Source organism: Oryx dammah, unplaced genomic scaffold (assembly GCF_014754425.2).
Source record: "Oryx dammah isolate SB20612 unplaced genomic scaffold, SCBI_Odam_1.1 HiC_scaffold_2, whole genome shotgun sequence".
NCBI lineage: Eukaryota > Metazoa > Chordata > Mammalia > Artiodactyla > Bovidae > Oryx > Oryx dammah.
The window spans coordinates 180,513,270-180,529,056 of NW_024070186.1; the positions used below are offsets into that span (position 1 = coordinate 180,513,270).

At 44.4% G+C, this 15,787-nt stretch overlaps 1 protein-coding gene across 1 annotated transcript in view; it reads left to right on the forward strand.

Annotated features, from left to right (window-relative positions):
- Positions 1-15,787, forward strand: part of HS3ST4 (heparan sulfate-glucosamine 3-sulfotransferase 4) — a 478,184-nt gene that overhangs the window by 203,377 nt on the left and 259,020 nt on the right. The gene's annotated exons all lie outside the window — the stretch shown is intronic.

Genomic DNA, 15,787 nt, shown 5'->3' on the forward strand with positions numbered 1-15,787 from the left:
TGCAGTCATTGGAATTTACGTTTTATTAGGGAGAGATCCACCATACCCAAGACAGGATAATTAAATTGTAAACTGTTAAATAATAAGGAATGTTGTGGGGAAAATGGTGCAAGAGTGTAGGGAGGGGAATGTGGAATTTCAGGCAGTGTGGAGAGTGAGAGTCTCCCTAAGAAGGTGGCATTTGAATAGAGAGAGGGAATTGAACCAAATGGTGTCTTCAGAAGGAAACTTACAGACAGAGGAACTGCAAGGGATGAAACCCTGAGGTGGAAACATCAGAGGAAAAATGTAAATATAGTCAAATAAGCATGTGGCTGGGCTGGAGCAGGTCAGCAGGGCCTTTCTGAACATGGTGAGGATCTAACCTTTGTTCTGAGTTGTGAGATCTATCTGTCAGAAAACATTAAGCAGAGGGGATCCATCATCTGACTCCACTTGACTAGGAACGTACAGTCTTGGTTTTTAACTTTTAAAAATTGAAGTGTACTTGACTAACAGTGTTGTGTTAGTCTCAGGTGTACAGCACAGTGATTCATTTGTATACATTTATTTATATTTATTTAGACATATTGAATATGTATATGTTTGTGTGTTAGTATGGACTGTAGCCCACCAGGCTTCTCAGTCCATGGCATTTCCCAGGCAAGGATACTGGAGTGGGTTGCCATTCCCTTCTCCAGGGATCTTCCCGACCCAGGGATCGAACCCAGGTCTCCTGCATGGCAGGCAGATTCTTTACTGCTGAGCCACCAGGGAAGCCCGCATTTATATATATATGCACGTATATATACACACATATATATATACACACACACATATATATGTATATACATACACACACCCACACACATATGTATACATATGGCCTTCCCTGGTGGCTCAGTGATACAGAATCTGCCTGCAATTCAGGAGCCGCAGGTTCGATCCCTGGGTTGGGAAGATCGCCACGGGAGGGAATGGCAACCCACTCAAGTATTCTTGCCTTTGAAATCCCATGGACTGAGGAGCCTAGTAGGCTACACATGAGATCGCAAAGAGTCGGACACGACTGAGCAACTAAACGACAACAATATACAAATATATGTACTTTTTCAGATTTTTTCTCAGTATAGGTTATTACAAAATATTGTATATAGTTCCCTGTGCTGTACAGTAGGGCTGTGTTGGTTGTCTGTTTTATATATAGTGGTGTATTCATTCTAACAGAGAGTTTGGCGCAGAGACAGGAAGCCTCAGGACCCTACTGCAGCACACAGACAGGAGTGGATGGCATCTGCCCCGGATGGGGCGGGGGGGTGTTTCGGCTGTCTTTTAAGGTAGGGGGATAAGGTGTGACTGTGAGGTAGGCTGATGCTTCTAACTCTTGCCCATCTCTCCTGGATGCTCTAGATCTTGAACTCCAGTTGTTTGGATGGCTGTTGCCTGTGGTAGCAATAAACAGAGGAAATCAGAGAACTTGGGTAGGATATAGTGTCAAAGGCTGTGTTACTTTGGATCCTCCCAAGGAGCAGAAGGGGCTTCCCAGGTGGCTCAGTGGGTAAAGAACCCGCCTGCCGATGCAGGAGATGTAAGACGCAGGTTCGATCCCTGGGTCAGGAAGATCCCCTGGAGAAGGGAATGGCAACCCAGGCCAGTATTCTTGCCTGGAGAATCTCTTGGACAGAGGAACCTGGCAGGCTACAGTTCGTAGGGTTGCAAAGGATCGGACACGACTGAAACGACTTAGCATGGCAGCTTGTGCAAGGAGCAGAAGCAGATGTCAGAAGATGAGACATAAGAGAGTTTTAGAGGAGTGTGTGGAGGAAAAAGGCAAGGCAGATGGAGATGGCAGGGGGAATTTTCAGATTGCAGTGTGAGTCTGTTGCCTGCAGAGGGCAAGGAAAAGAAAGAGGGCTGGGTAGAACTTGTCACTGACACAGTTCTAATAGAAATCTGGCCAGACCAGTGGAGTGTCCTGAAACCAGAACTATCCATCAGTTATGTTCTCACAGCAGTGGACTGGAGAGGGGAAGTTTCACGGCTGCCTCAAAGAGGTTTCCCAGGATCTAAAATGGGGAAGGAAATCCATCTGGGAGTGAAAAAGTCAGAGCCACATGTCAGGAGCTTCATAGAGTGAAGAGTGAGAATAGGATGACAAGGAAGAAGGATAATAAAGAATAATGACATATATGTGGAGCCTAAAATATGACATAAATGAACTTATCTGTGAAACAGACTCACAGACGCAGAGGACAGACCTCTGGTTGCCATGGTGGTTGGGGGGTGTGGGAAGGATGGATTGAGAGTCTGGCACTAGCAGAAGCGAACTATTATGTCGAGAATGGATAAACAACAAGACCCTACTGTACAATACAGGGGATTTTATTCAATGTCCTATGAAAAACCATACCGGAATAGAATATGTAAAAGAATGTATGTGTATGTATAACTGAATCGCTGTGCTGAACAGCAGAAATTAACACAACACTGTAAATCAACTACACTCCAACAAAATAAAATTTTAAAAACAGCGTATATTGTGCCTAGGACCTGAGGTAGTCTAGGTGTACCTTATTTAATCCTTGCAAAAACCCTACAAACTAGTGACTACTACTGGCTCTCTTTTTCCTGGAAATTAATTAACACAAATAGTGAGTCCTGAATCCAGACTCATACAGTGGAGACTATCGTGTTAACCATTCTGTGAAGAAATGAGGACAACTGTCATTCCTCCTTCCTGGGTGCTGGCAAGCAGGGTGTAGATGGATTTTATTTTTGGCTAAGGGTCCAGGATCAGGCCAGACAAAGGGGGCATGTCATCATGCCCCCTTTCTGCTCAAAACTCTCGATAAAAATTGGCTCCCAGACCTCGATAAGATCACATAGACATGTCGGGGCACGACCCATGTCTATTTTGCCTCCCTTTCTTTGCAGAGCTTTACTCTTATGGGCTCTCCATTAATGTTTGCTGAATAACAGTTAAAAAGTGATGGAGAGACTTCCCTGGTGGTCCTGTGGTTAAGAATCCACCTGTTAATTCAGGGGACACTGGTCCAATCCCTGATCTGGAAAGATCCCACATGCCATGGGGCAGTTAAGCCCTTGCACAGCAACTACTGAGCCCAGGTGCCTCGGAACCCATGCTCCGCAACAAGAGAAACCACTGCAATGAGAAGCTCGCACACTGCAATGAAAAATAGCCCCCCACCCCGCCATTTGCCGCAACTAGAGAAAGCCCGTGTGCAGCAACAAAGACCTAGTGCAGCCAAGTAAATAAATAAAGAAACAGATACATGGATTTTCTTTTAAGTGATGGAGTAAACACATCCATACCAGCTGCCTCTTGAATTCCAGCAATGGCCAGCTTATGTGCTCGAGCCAAAGAGAAGGGCTTTTGCTGAAATTATCCCTTGGCTCCCAGGATCAGCAAATAGAAACGAGCAACTTCATCCACACGTTTGCGGAGTGTCCAGGGGTGGCCGTGGCTACTCATGATTCCCTGTATTTCAGTGAACTTTCAGAGCATAGCACATCATCCCAAACTCAGGGGCTTGAAAGGGTCATTATTTTATTATTTTCTCTGATTCTGTGGCTGGTGGGAGTGGTTCTTCTACTTATGGGTCAACGCCACCTGATGTCTGCAGTCAGATGGCAACCCACCAGATAACTGCCTCTTTAGGATGGTCCCATCCATGCCTGATGATTGGCTTTGTATCAGCCAGGGTGATGGGTATGACTCAGCCATGAGTCATGTTTAGTGAGCCGAGACAGAAGTGAATATCTTCTCCAGCACGTTTAGTGAGCCTGGCAGTTCCTAGTGACCACGGGGCTCCCAAAGCAGTGAGAGTGAATTCCAGTTCAAGGGCTTTTCTGCTTCTGCTAGTATCATATTTGCTAAAGTCCCACTGACCACATGGGCAAGGTCAGACTCAAGGTGCAGATGAAAAATTCCACCTCTTGACGAGAGGAGCTGCAAAGTCATATTGGGAAGGGGAGCCTCTGTAAGGGTGGGAGACATTGGTGGCCATTTTTGTAATGTTCTACGCATGTCCCATTAGATCCCGCTATCTAAAGAATTCTTTTTGCCAATATCATCTCCTACTACTGGACTCTGTTTTTCATCTTCCCCGTGCCATCATTTGAAGTTTCTGGCTTTGCCCCAGATCTACATCTGAGCCTCTTGTTCCATTCAAGTTTCAAATATGTGGACATTGGCTCAGAGTAGACTGTGCTTTGCCCGCAGACTTGGCTTTTGTGAAGTCCTGACTGTTCTGTGATTGTGGGCTGTTGCTTCAGCTTCCTTCTGCCCATCTGTCCATCCATGCTTCCATACATACATACATCTGTCTTTTCTTCCTTTCTCTCTTTCATCCATCCATCCGTCGATGCATCCATACTTCAGTGTTTCCCTCCTGCTTTCCTTCCTCCCTCCTTCCTTCCCTTCCTTCCTTCTTTCCTTCCCTCCAGCCATTCATCCAGCCATTCATGCATCCATCCGTATGTCAATACCTCCTTCCTTCCATTCATCGGTCCATCTATCCATCTTCCCTGTCTTCCTTCCATTCACCTAGTTATCCCTCCATCTGTTCATCATCCATCCATACACGCATTTGGTACAATTGATTCCTCTTTAAGGATGGTGTACACTTCTCTCTAAGAGCCTTGATTGACAGGTGAGATGATGTGTACGCTAGTAGCCAAACCAAGTGAAATAATACGGGAGCATCAAGGAGAGACTAATTCTACCCTGATTGAACAATCCCCTAGCACCTCACAGTGTCCCTTTCTTAATGCTCATCTGATATGTTTTTCTCCTGTTTTCCCTGCTGAACTAAAATTTCTTCGAATAAAAGGACCATATTTCTCTAATTTACTGTCATATCCTTATCCCCAGCACAATGTTTGCAAAGAGGACACATTTCATAAACATTGAATTGACTTGAAAGCTACAAAGAAAGAGATAACATTTGCATTGGGCTCCAAACAATAGCAATAACATCTAAACCACAGCAACTGTGTGAGTAGCTGGGGTTATTCTCATTTTATAAGTGAGGAAACAGGTCTGGGGATTAAGTGATTTGCTGCAGATGACACAGATGGTAGAGGAATGGAGCCAGGCTTCTGGTCCTAGAGCCTACGTGTTACATTCTGCTGACAAATTGCTGTCAAAGCAGGAAAAAAGACGCATGAAGAGAGATCCACGGTCTCTTTTATTGATGGCTCACCTGTAATAGTCAACAGGTCTTTTCCATATTTCTAATTTCTACCATGTTCTTCACCCATCCATCAGCTCATTCATCCATCAATCCATTCATCTTTCTAGCCATCCGTTCTACATCCATCTATCCATCCAGCCAGCAAATGTTTAATGAACTCCTGACTTCTTTTTATTCATAGCTGAATCCCCAGAAGCTAGAAATGTACCCGGACTGTCATCAGTAGGCTATTAGTACTTGTTGAATGAACATTCCAGGCAGTTGGAAAGCAGTATAAGCATAGGAATCAGGAGAGCATGGACTCTGGAGCCAATTTTGTTTTGGATTCAGATATTGGCTTGAAACCCTAGTTGCATGACCTTGTGCAAGTTATTCAGCCTCTGTCTCAGCTTACTCACTTGTTCAAGGAGTTAATGATTGTGCCTACCTCCTGGGATTATTGAAAGGATAAAGCTCATTTTCTCTCTGTCTCACACACACACTGAGACTACCACTTGACCATTGTACCCCCCCTCCCCCAGACTTTTATTGCTTTATCATCACTCAGAAAATGGGATACAGTGTTCATCAAAAAAAGACAAGGTCACTACTGTCATGAAACCTACATTTTGGTGAATTACTCAGGTAACTATCTGGCAAACAGCCAGGTAACCAAAACAAGTCCAGATAAGCAGACTCTCGAAGTGTTACTTTTACCTGAATTTGTCCCCTTGTCCCTGTCATTGATTCTTAGATACCCATTAATGAGAATGCCAAGCAATCTTCTGGTGTCTGTGTGCCCAGTCCAGTCTGCTTGCTGGGTGCTGACTCTGAGCCCATCTCTTCCCCAGACACAGACAGATGTATCCTGTGTGGAGTGGCTGGAATAAATTCCTGGTGATCCTTGGGTAACTTGCAGCTGCTAAGCCTGGTATGAGGATTAGGGACTGTGTGATTGTTCAGATGTGACTGTGGGCTTCAGCTCTGTTGCCTACTCTTGTGATTGCTCAGGAGCCCAGAGTGGAAATTTCCAGCATTCCTAAGTGTGATTGGGTTGCAGGAACCTGAGGATGGGGGAAACTTAGCCATGGAGGTGTAGCACATGCAGTCTGTGAAGGCTACTGCCACGTGTGTGATCAGCATACTCAGGGTCATGAGCTCCTGGGGCCCTGGGCACTAATTCTTACCCCGGACTCCCTGCTTCCCTGTAGACTGATGGCTATAGATAAAATGCCCAAATAATAGGCACATTCAGGTCTGAGGCTGTAACTCAGGAAAGGCTACTACTCTTGGGCTAAAGTTCCTTTTCTCCTGCAAACATCTCTGAAATGCAGACTCATAAACAAGAATTTCAGAATTGGAAGGGATGTAAAATTTTCCCAATGAAACCCAAACCCCACTTGACCTAAAGTCCCTTCTGATGATACCTCCAGCATCTCTTTGCTCACTTATCAGCCACACTAAGTTCACAACCATTTCTAGAAAGAAATCTGCTATTTTGGCCTCTGTAACTTCTGACATATCATTTTTGCATCAGGGACTGCTGTTTCAATGGAGTCATTTAACTGTAGGTGTCACAAAGACTTAAGCAAGATGACATATATCGATTGACTCCTGTAATAAGGGTCCATGGATAGATCTAGCTTCAGGTACGGTTAGATTCGGGGCATAAATAATGCTAACAGGACCAGCCTTTGGCTGTGCTTCTTGTGAATGGCTCCATTCCCAGGATCTGCTGTTTTACTTGGCAGCTTCTAGATTCTCTGCTTTAGGTTGCAGGATGGTTCCAGCAGCTGCAAATCTCATATTCTTATAGCACCGAATGAGTGGAACCCAAACCTCTCTTTCCTTCATCCTCAGCCACTGTCTCCTTGTCTGTTATTGGCTCTGATTAGACAAAAACATGGGATATACTGACTGGCCTGAAACTCCAGGAGCCTTGGTTGAGATTAGTCTACTCAGTCAGCAGTGATGAGAATGGAGAAGGGGTGGTTTCCCAGAGGAAATTTATGTGTTTTTACTAGAAGGAGGAAATAAGAATGGAACTTGGGCTGGAGACACATTTCTTTTTCTTTTTCTTTTTTTTTTGCCATATTTTTTCTGCCTGGAGAATGGCCACTTTAGTTCACTATCTTCTTTTTCAGGCTGAAATAATTACTTTAACTTCCGTGCTTTCATAGGTCTTCAGAGCAGACTTCCCTGTTATATTTTGGTTGTGCTTTTGTGTGCTATCTCCTCCACCAGGCTTTGAGACCCATCAAGGGATCCATGGTGCCTTATTCATGTTGCGCTAATTCACCCATATGACTTTGTGCTAGGTAGACAGTTGGGATTAGTAAATGTTTATTGAATGAAAGGACGATATTCTAGATAGAACTTTAATTTTGCAGCCTGAGTCCTCATGATTAAATTTAAAAACTTCTGCCTAATCTTTCCTATTGTGGAGCCATCCTGTGCCTAGTAAAAATTGCTCATCTTATTCAAAGATTGCACTAGTCTTCCTACAAATTCATGTCCACCCCAAACCTGTAATTGTGATCCTATCATGAAACAGGACTTTTGCACATGGAATTAGTTAACATGAGGTCATATCTGGGCTTCCCAGGTGGCCCAGTGGTAAAGAATCCTCCTGCCAGTGCAGGAGACACAGGTTTGATCCTTGGATCAGGAAGATCTCGTGGAGAAGGAAATGACAATCCACTCTAGTATCCTTGCCTGGGAAATTCCATGGACAGAGGAGCCTGGTGGGCTACAGTCCATGAGGTCACAAAGAGTCAGATATGACTGAGCACACACATACATACTGGACTAAAGTGAGCCTTAAAGCGAAGACTGGATTCTTATAAGAAGAGCTCTAGGGACACAGGCCCAGAAGGGAGAATGCCACAGAGTGCTTGTCACCCAGTCACTCAGTTGTGTCCAACTGTTTGCAGCCCCATGGACTGCAGCACACCAGCCTTCCCTGTCCTTCACTATTTCCCAGAGTTTGCTCAAACTCATGTCCATCGAATCAGTGATGCCATCCAACCATCTCATCCTCTGTTGCCCCTTCTCCTCCTGCCTTCTATCTTTCTTGCTTTTCCGACTCATTGGGAAAGCATTAGGGTCTTTTCCAATGAGCTGACTTTTCACATCAGGTGGCCAAAGTATTGGAGCTTCAGCTTCAGCACCAGTCCTTCCAATGAATATTCAGGGTGATTCCTTTTAGGATCGACTGGTTTGATCTCCTTGTTGTCCACAGGACTCTCAAGAGTCTTCTCCAACATCACAGTTCAAAAGCATCAATTCTTCGGTGCTCAGCCTTCTTTATGGCCCAGCTCTCATATCTACATGACTACTGGAGGAACCACAGAGCCAGGGGCAGAAATTGGAGAGGTGCAGCTATAAGTAAAGGAACCCCAAGGATTAGCAGCGATTGCCAGAAACCAGAAAGTCAGGACAGATGCTTCCCCAGAGCCTGCAGAGGGAATGGAGCCCAGCTGACACCTCGGTTTCAGACTCCTAGCTTCCAGAACTGCGAGAGAATAAATTCCTGTTGTTTTGAGCCACTCAGTTTGTGAAGCTTTGTTACGACAGCCCTGGGATCCAGTAGTGATGATTCTCGCTATCGAGAATAGCAAGATTGCTTATGCAAGCCTGCAGCTTGTCTTTGTTCATTAATTCACTCATTTCTTCCTCACATGTTTATCAGATATGACTACATTCTGGGCGCTACAGAAGTGATGATGGCCAAGTCAGGGCCTGTATGGTCAGGATCTTTTTGGCAAAGGAGCAGGCACATAGGCCTCCCATGTATCAGCCTTATTCTATGACGTGTCTCCCAGAGGGGTATCTTCCATAGAACATGTTGCTTCTTGGTTAATGTGCTGAATTCGGACTCAGAAAGACTTAATTCATAGCCAAGCTCCACTGCTCAGCAGATGTATGATCTTGGGCAAATATTCACCTAAACCATGTCACTCTCAATTTCCTTTTTCAGTTGGGGGTCACATGGAGTTATGATGAGGATGGAAAGAGTTGTTGCATGTCAAGTGTTCAGACCATCACCTGGCCCAAATCTGTTGCTGTTTTTATAGCATCTTAAAAATTTGAAAATAATGATTGTGCAACTCCAAGTCTTTTCCTCTGTCTGCTAATCATTCTTGGTTTCTTCAACCACAAAGGATGTGATTTGATGTCCGCATTGCCTCCCTGGTTACATTTATTCCAGAGATGCTCAAGAGTGCTCATATCTAAGAGTTGTTGCTTAGTCGCTAAGTCATGTCTGACTCTCTTGTGACTCCATGGACTGTAGCCAGACTCCTCTGCCCATGGGATTCTCCAGGTAAGAATACTGGAGTGGGTTGCTATTTCCTTCTCCAGAGGATCTTGCGACTCAGGGATCGAACCCATATCTCCTGCATTGGCAGACGGATTCTTTACCACTGAGCCACCAGGGAAGCTCAATATGTAGGAGAACAACATTCAATCCTATAATGCAAAGCAGAGTGGAACAGAAATATCACCTCCCTTTCTCTAGACCTTGACTTCGAGTGATGCAACCAAAAGTGCCCTTTGAGAACCACATCACACTGCTGACTCATATTGAGCTTATAGGTAATGAATACCAGCCAGGTGCATTCACACCTGCTTCCCCATTCAGAGCTTGTTCAGATGGTTGTTGGACCCAGAGGGCAGGACCTTGCATTGATCTCTGATACATTTCATGCTGTATAATTCAGTCTTCACACCAGCTGCTGGAGGTCTTCTGGGAACCTAATTCTGTTATGTAGCATATTGCCCACATGGTAAAGTCCCAACTTTGTATCACATGCAGATTTTTTTCAGCCTTTATTCAAGCCCTTGATAAAAATGTTGACTATTGGGCCACAGGCTGAGACCACCCTCCCTTCTGGCTAAGTGGTGAGGACTCTACTCTGGCATTATCTTGGGGCCCTTCATGGTGGCTTCAGAAAGGGCACCTGGAATCAGCCATCCTCTGCGTTGAAAGAGCACTGCTGCTCTTCCCTGGCTATTTCTTTCAGAAGAACCTCAGGCGAGGATCCTGTCCTAGGAGGATGGGTGACTGTTGCTGCCTCAAGCATCTAAGCCAAATTCCCTGGGGTTGACTCCAGGCACAGAGGCACTTAGTAGACCTTCCCTGGTGGCTCATAGGTAAAGAATTCGCCTGCAATGAGGAGACACTGGTCCGATCCCTGGGTGAGCAAGACCCCCAGTAGGAGGAAATGGCAGCCCGCTCCGGTATTCTTGCCTGGGAAATCCCATGGACAGAGGAGCCTGGCAGGCTACCTGGCAGGAAAAGAGTTGGACATGACCTAGCAACCGGACCACAAGAAGTCCAATTAGTTCTCAAAGATTTCAGAAACTTCTTCCAGGTTAACTGGTGTGTCTTTGAATGAGCAGTGAACCCTCAGTTTTGGTGGTTGTTGGAGAATAGTAATCATAACTATGCCCCCTCACTTTGATTCAGCACTTACTTTGGGGCAGGTACCATGCACTGACTGACTTAATCCTTTGAACAGAATTTTGATGTGAACATTACTTGGTAGATGTGGAAATTGAGTTAAAAAAGGTTGAAAAGCAGTCTAAGGTCACGTGGCTACTAATGGGTCCTTTTTGCTCGCCTGGTCATGTCTGACTGTCTGCAGCCCCATGGCCTGTAACCCACCCAGCTCCTTTGTCCGTGGAATTTTCCGGGTAAGAATACTGGAGCAGGTTGTCATTTCCTCCTCCGGGGATCTTCCTGACCGAGGGGTTGAACCCGTGTCTCTTGCTTCTCCTGCATCAGCAGGCAGATTCTCTACTACTAGTGCCACCTGGGAAGCCCTATGATTCCTCAAACCCAGGTCTCTCTTCCTGGAGACTCTGGCTTACACCCGGCTCCTCTCTTAGCATGAGGTGACTTTTCTGTGTATAGCTCAGAGGGATCAGTTCAGTTCAGTTCAGTCGCTCAGTCGTGTCTGACTCTGCCACCCCATGGACTGCAGCACGCCAGGCTTCCCTGTTCATCACCAACTCCCAGAGCTTGCCCAAAGTCATGTCCATTGAGTCAGGGACTCCATCCAACCATCTCATTCTCTGTCGTTCCCTTCTCCTCCTGCCTTCCGTCAAGTGCAGAGGGATGCTTGTGTAATTAACCAGTTAATGAAATATATTTGCTTCTTGAGACTAAGTTTCGTGTGGCCAGGAATCATGTCTTCTCGGCTGCCTTTCCTCCCCTACAGCCTAGCACCCTGCCCCTTCGCACATGGCTAACAACTCAGTAAATATTCGTTTAATGAGCTAAGGGCTCCAGACACGAATAGACTGGAAACCACTTCAGTAGACTGGAAGGTAAATTTGATTTAAGGTTTATTTCTTTTGACATGCAACCATCTCTGGGCGCCGTTCCCTGAGTCCCAAATGGGCGTAAATCCTTTCCTCCCAGAGCACTGAGAATTAATTAAGGTTGGTGACACCCTTTCAAATTCCTTACAATGTATAGCTGCTTTCATCTGGCTAAGTGCAAGGCAGCATTATGGGGCCATTAGTGGGCCCTGTGCTAATGGGTGTTTGTCAACCTCCTCCTCTTCCTGTGCGTCCCCCAGTAATTGCTAAATAACTCACAGAACGCTTGGGTTGCTAAATTAATAGATGAAATAATAGAGTGAAAATAGGAACAGGCATGTGGAATGAATAGAGACATCCTGATAACGGAGGTTTGCTCTGCTTGGATGTCTCTTAAACAAAGAGCATGATTCGAGTTAGGATTGCAAGAATGGATTTTTATAGACTTTGGGCTAGCTCGGTGATTTTGAGAGAGGAGGCGGTGGCTGTATTTGATGGGTGGGCTCCTCTAGTTCTGCCTGAAGTCCTGTGGAATGAGGGCAGTTTGTCTTCTTCGGCTCTGATTTTGGTACAGATGGCTTGCCCGTCAAGAAGGTAAGTGAGAAGAACCAGCTGGCTTCTAGAGCAGGGGCAAAGCAGTGACTGGAAAACGCCTTTGGGGCAATGATTGAAAACAAGCAGGAACTGCACAGAGGTGCTTCTCTAGTGGGAAAGAGAAATAAATAGGAACAGCCAAAGTCAGGGGACAGGGGTGAGGACCAGTTCATTTCATGAAAGCCCCTGGCAGCCAAATTTGTCTAAACCTTTTCACTTCATGGGGCTTCCCTGGTGGCTCAGCTGGTAAAGAAGTTGCCTGCAATGTGGGAGGCCTGGGTTCAATCCCTGGGTCAGGAAGATCCCCTGGAGAAGGGAAAGGCTACCCATTCCAGTATTCTGGCCTGCAGAATTGCATGGACTGTAGAGTCCATGGGGTCGCACAGAGTCAGACACGACTGAACGACTTTCACTTTTCACTTTATGACCAGGACTTTCCACTCCTTTTTGTGTGTTTTCATATCCTTTCATCTGTCAGTACAAATTAAAACACATTTTGGAGTAAGGAACTTAACCGAAACTTGACTCTTTAGAGAGTCAAAGTTAAAAAAAAGTAACCTGAAAAAGAAGTTCCTCAGCATATAGAACATTATGAGAATGTATTTGAGATTTGTTCAGTGTTTATTAGACATGTAAAATTATGATGAAATTGTCCTTCGACAAATTAGTTTTTTATTTCCTTAGTCTTTAGGTGTCAGAGACTGAGAGCAAAGAATAGATGGAAGAATGGACAGACACCCAGAAGGGAATGGAATTTTGGGGGTGGTCTGAGCCCAGGTGAAGTGGTTTTTTGGGTGTAGTGGACGAGGAGATCTTTCTTGGTGTCCAGCACCCAGACAGAAGTCTCCTGGGCCTTGTTATGCATGAGGGGCTCTTTTGTTATGCACGAAGGACTTGTTGTGGCTGGTAGAAGCTTCATCTTTGGCCTCAGGTGGGTGGCCGCCCGGCTTCCTAGGTGGTCATCCTGGGTTGATGAAGGACTGGAGGGGACTGTGAACCAGAGAATGCTGATCCCAGCGTGGGGGCTGTGAGTGCAACAGCAAAGTCAAGGGCGCTTGGAATGAGACAGACTTGAGTTTGAATCTAATCTCTGTCTCTTCTTAGCAGTGAGATTTTTGGATGCAGAACTTCACCTGTTCATTCTCCAGTTTTCTTATCTGCAAAATGGGGCTAAAATAGCACATACGGAACAGATTCTTAGGTGAAAATATTTAATTGCTTATGCTAAAAATGTATTTCCATCTTGGAACACTGTCAGGAATCAATATAGGATAGCAGTGATGGCTATTTAGTGCCTTTGGCATTATTGAAATTGTAATAGAATAAAAATGGCAACAACAAAATGGCAGAGGGTCAGAGCCTCATTGAAGGTTTAAAGGTGTAACCAAACAAAGGTGGGACCCATTTAGACAGTGTCCAGGTGGTAAGGATGGGCTCCGACTAGCTCTTTGGTGTCTCTGGGTGTTCAGGATCGGATTTCAAGTACACTAGCTCCCTAATGCAGGAATACTCCTTGATATGATTGTTTGAGTGACTTTATATTTCTTGTAGTGTATAGTGAAGAATTTAACCTTGCCTAGGAAGTCTAGTCTTGATTTTTTTTTTTTTTTTGACTCCTGGGAGGTGAGCTAATGGAATGTGTTTGCTTGGGACCTTGGGTCACACAGGATGGTATAACAATATGATTTAGGATGAGGGATGATCACACATGAGGATGAGCCATGCCAGAAAGACCAACAGTGTGATATGATGTGATGTGGGATGGAGGCTTTGGGTCGTACCCAGTGGAGATGGGTGACAGATGAGTGGCGTGGGCCATTAGTCATGCTTGCATAATGGAACCACCAAAAAACTGACATTGAGGCTAAGGGAATGTTCTTGGTTGACAGTATGCCATGAGGGCTGTTGCACATGGATGCCCCCAGAGTAATGCAGCCTTATTCTGTGGAGAGAAAGCAATGGAAGGTTCCCTTTTGGCACTTTTCCTGGACTCTGCCCTTGGCATCTCTTCTGATTGGCTGATCTTAGTTTGTATTCTTTCCCTGTATCATCTGTAACCATGGGCATTCCAGCTTTCAGTAAGTGTGAGGTTTTTCTAGTCAATTACCCAACATTAGGCTGGTGATAGCTGACTCATTTGAAAAGACCCTGATGCTGGGAATGATTGAGGGCAGAAGGAGAAGGGGGTGATAAAGGATGAGATGGTTGAATGGCATCACCGACTCAATGGACATAGGTTTGGGTAAACTCTGGGAGTTGGTGATGGACAGGAAGGCCTGGTGTGCTGTGGTTCATGGGGTCACAAAGAGTTGGACACGACTGAGCAACTGAACTGAACTGAGGCTGGTGATAGGTTTATTTGTTTTTGTTTTCTTTGGTTGTTTTTTTTTTTTTTTGCTTTTTTTTAAAAAAATTTCATCAATAACTCAATTTATTTAAAAGAATAGGAACAATTACATGCACTAATTGACATTACCAAACAATTTTAGAGTAATTAGCTCTAGAACAAGGAATAAAAGAAACATTGTTAATTAGCCACTATGTGTCTGTGTGTTTTCTCTCCCCTTTTGAAATCACAAACAAACAAAAGAACTAGATACTATAGTGAAAATACAGTCACAGTTTCTCGCAAATAAAATTAAAGGTGTGCATGACCTGAGGATAACTGAAGCCCAGCAACCCGGCAAACTTATAGTTGATAGCAGAAATGGGAGCAGTCTTGGGGACCATGCCCTTAAACTTTGCAGTTGGCCTGAACCCTCACACGTAATAAGCTTAAATACAGCCATGATGCCATCATTAAGAGAGTTGCTGTTTTATTCTGGTGAATTTCTTTATACATGTGAATATTTGCAAACCTTGTACATACTCACAGTAATATAATTTTAAGAACGTTTTACCCTAAGCAGTTCTCCACCTTATTAAATATTCTTCAAAACAGAACATTTAAGGACAATGTAATATCCCATAGATATCTTACAATGTAGTTAATCCTTACTTTGTTGTCATGTATTTAAGTTATTCACAGTTTTCACTAATTATTATTCATTATTTTAATTGATTCTGGGATGAGCATCCTTGTAGTTAACCCTCCACACAGATGCATGGTTATATCCTTAGGATACATTGCTAGAAGGCAGGTGTTGGGCTGCCTTCATTCTGCCAAGCTCCCTTTGGCTGGGTGGGGCTGGCCTGGGGAGTGGGACTGGGGTGCCAACATCTGGACAGGAGCAGTAATGCTTCCCGGAGCTCTAGAACCTTGGAGCTCTAGAACAACTGAATTCTCAGACCTCAGCAAACCCAGTGACCCGGAGGGCTTGTTCATGGTGAGTACAAGTCACATTGACTGTGCACTGTATTTTATGACCATTTATAAGAAAAGTCATTCAGATTCAGAGTCTGAATCTGGTCTCTAAGAGTGGTTTTTAGGGGCAATTTTAATGGAAAGTTCTACTTTTTGAGTAGAGTCAGCCAGTTAACCTTTTGCTTCTTAATGATTTGCTTTTATTTTTCTCATTGGTGGAATTTTATTTTTACTTTTTATTTTTTTCGTTGGTCAAACATTCTTATGTTATACCATTTTATTTTTGTTTATTTATAACATTTAAAAAGGTTACTTTCCATGTTACAGTTATGACAAAATATTGGTTATATTCCCTTGATGTACAATCCATCCTTGAGCCTATCTTACA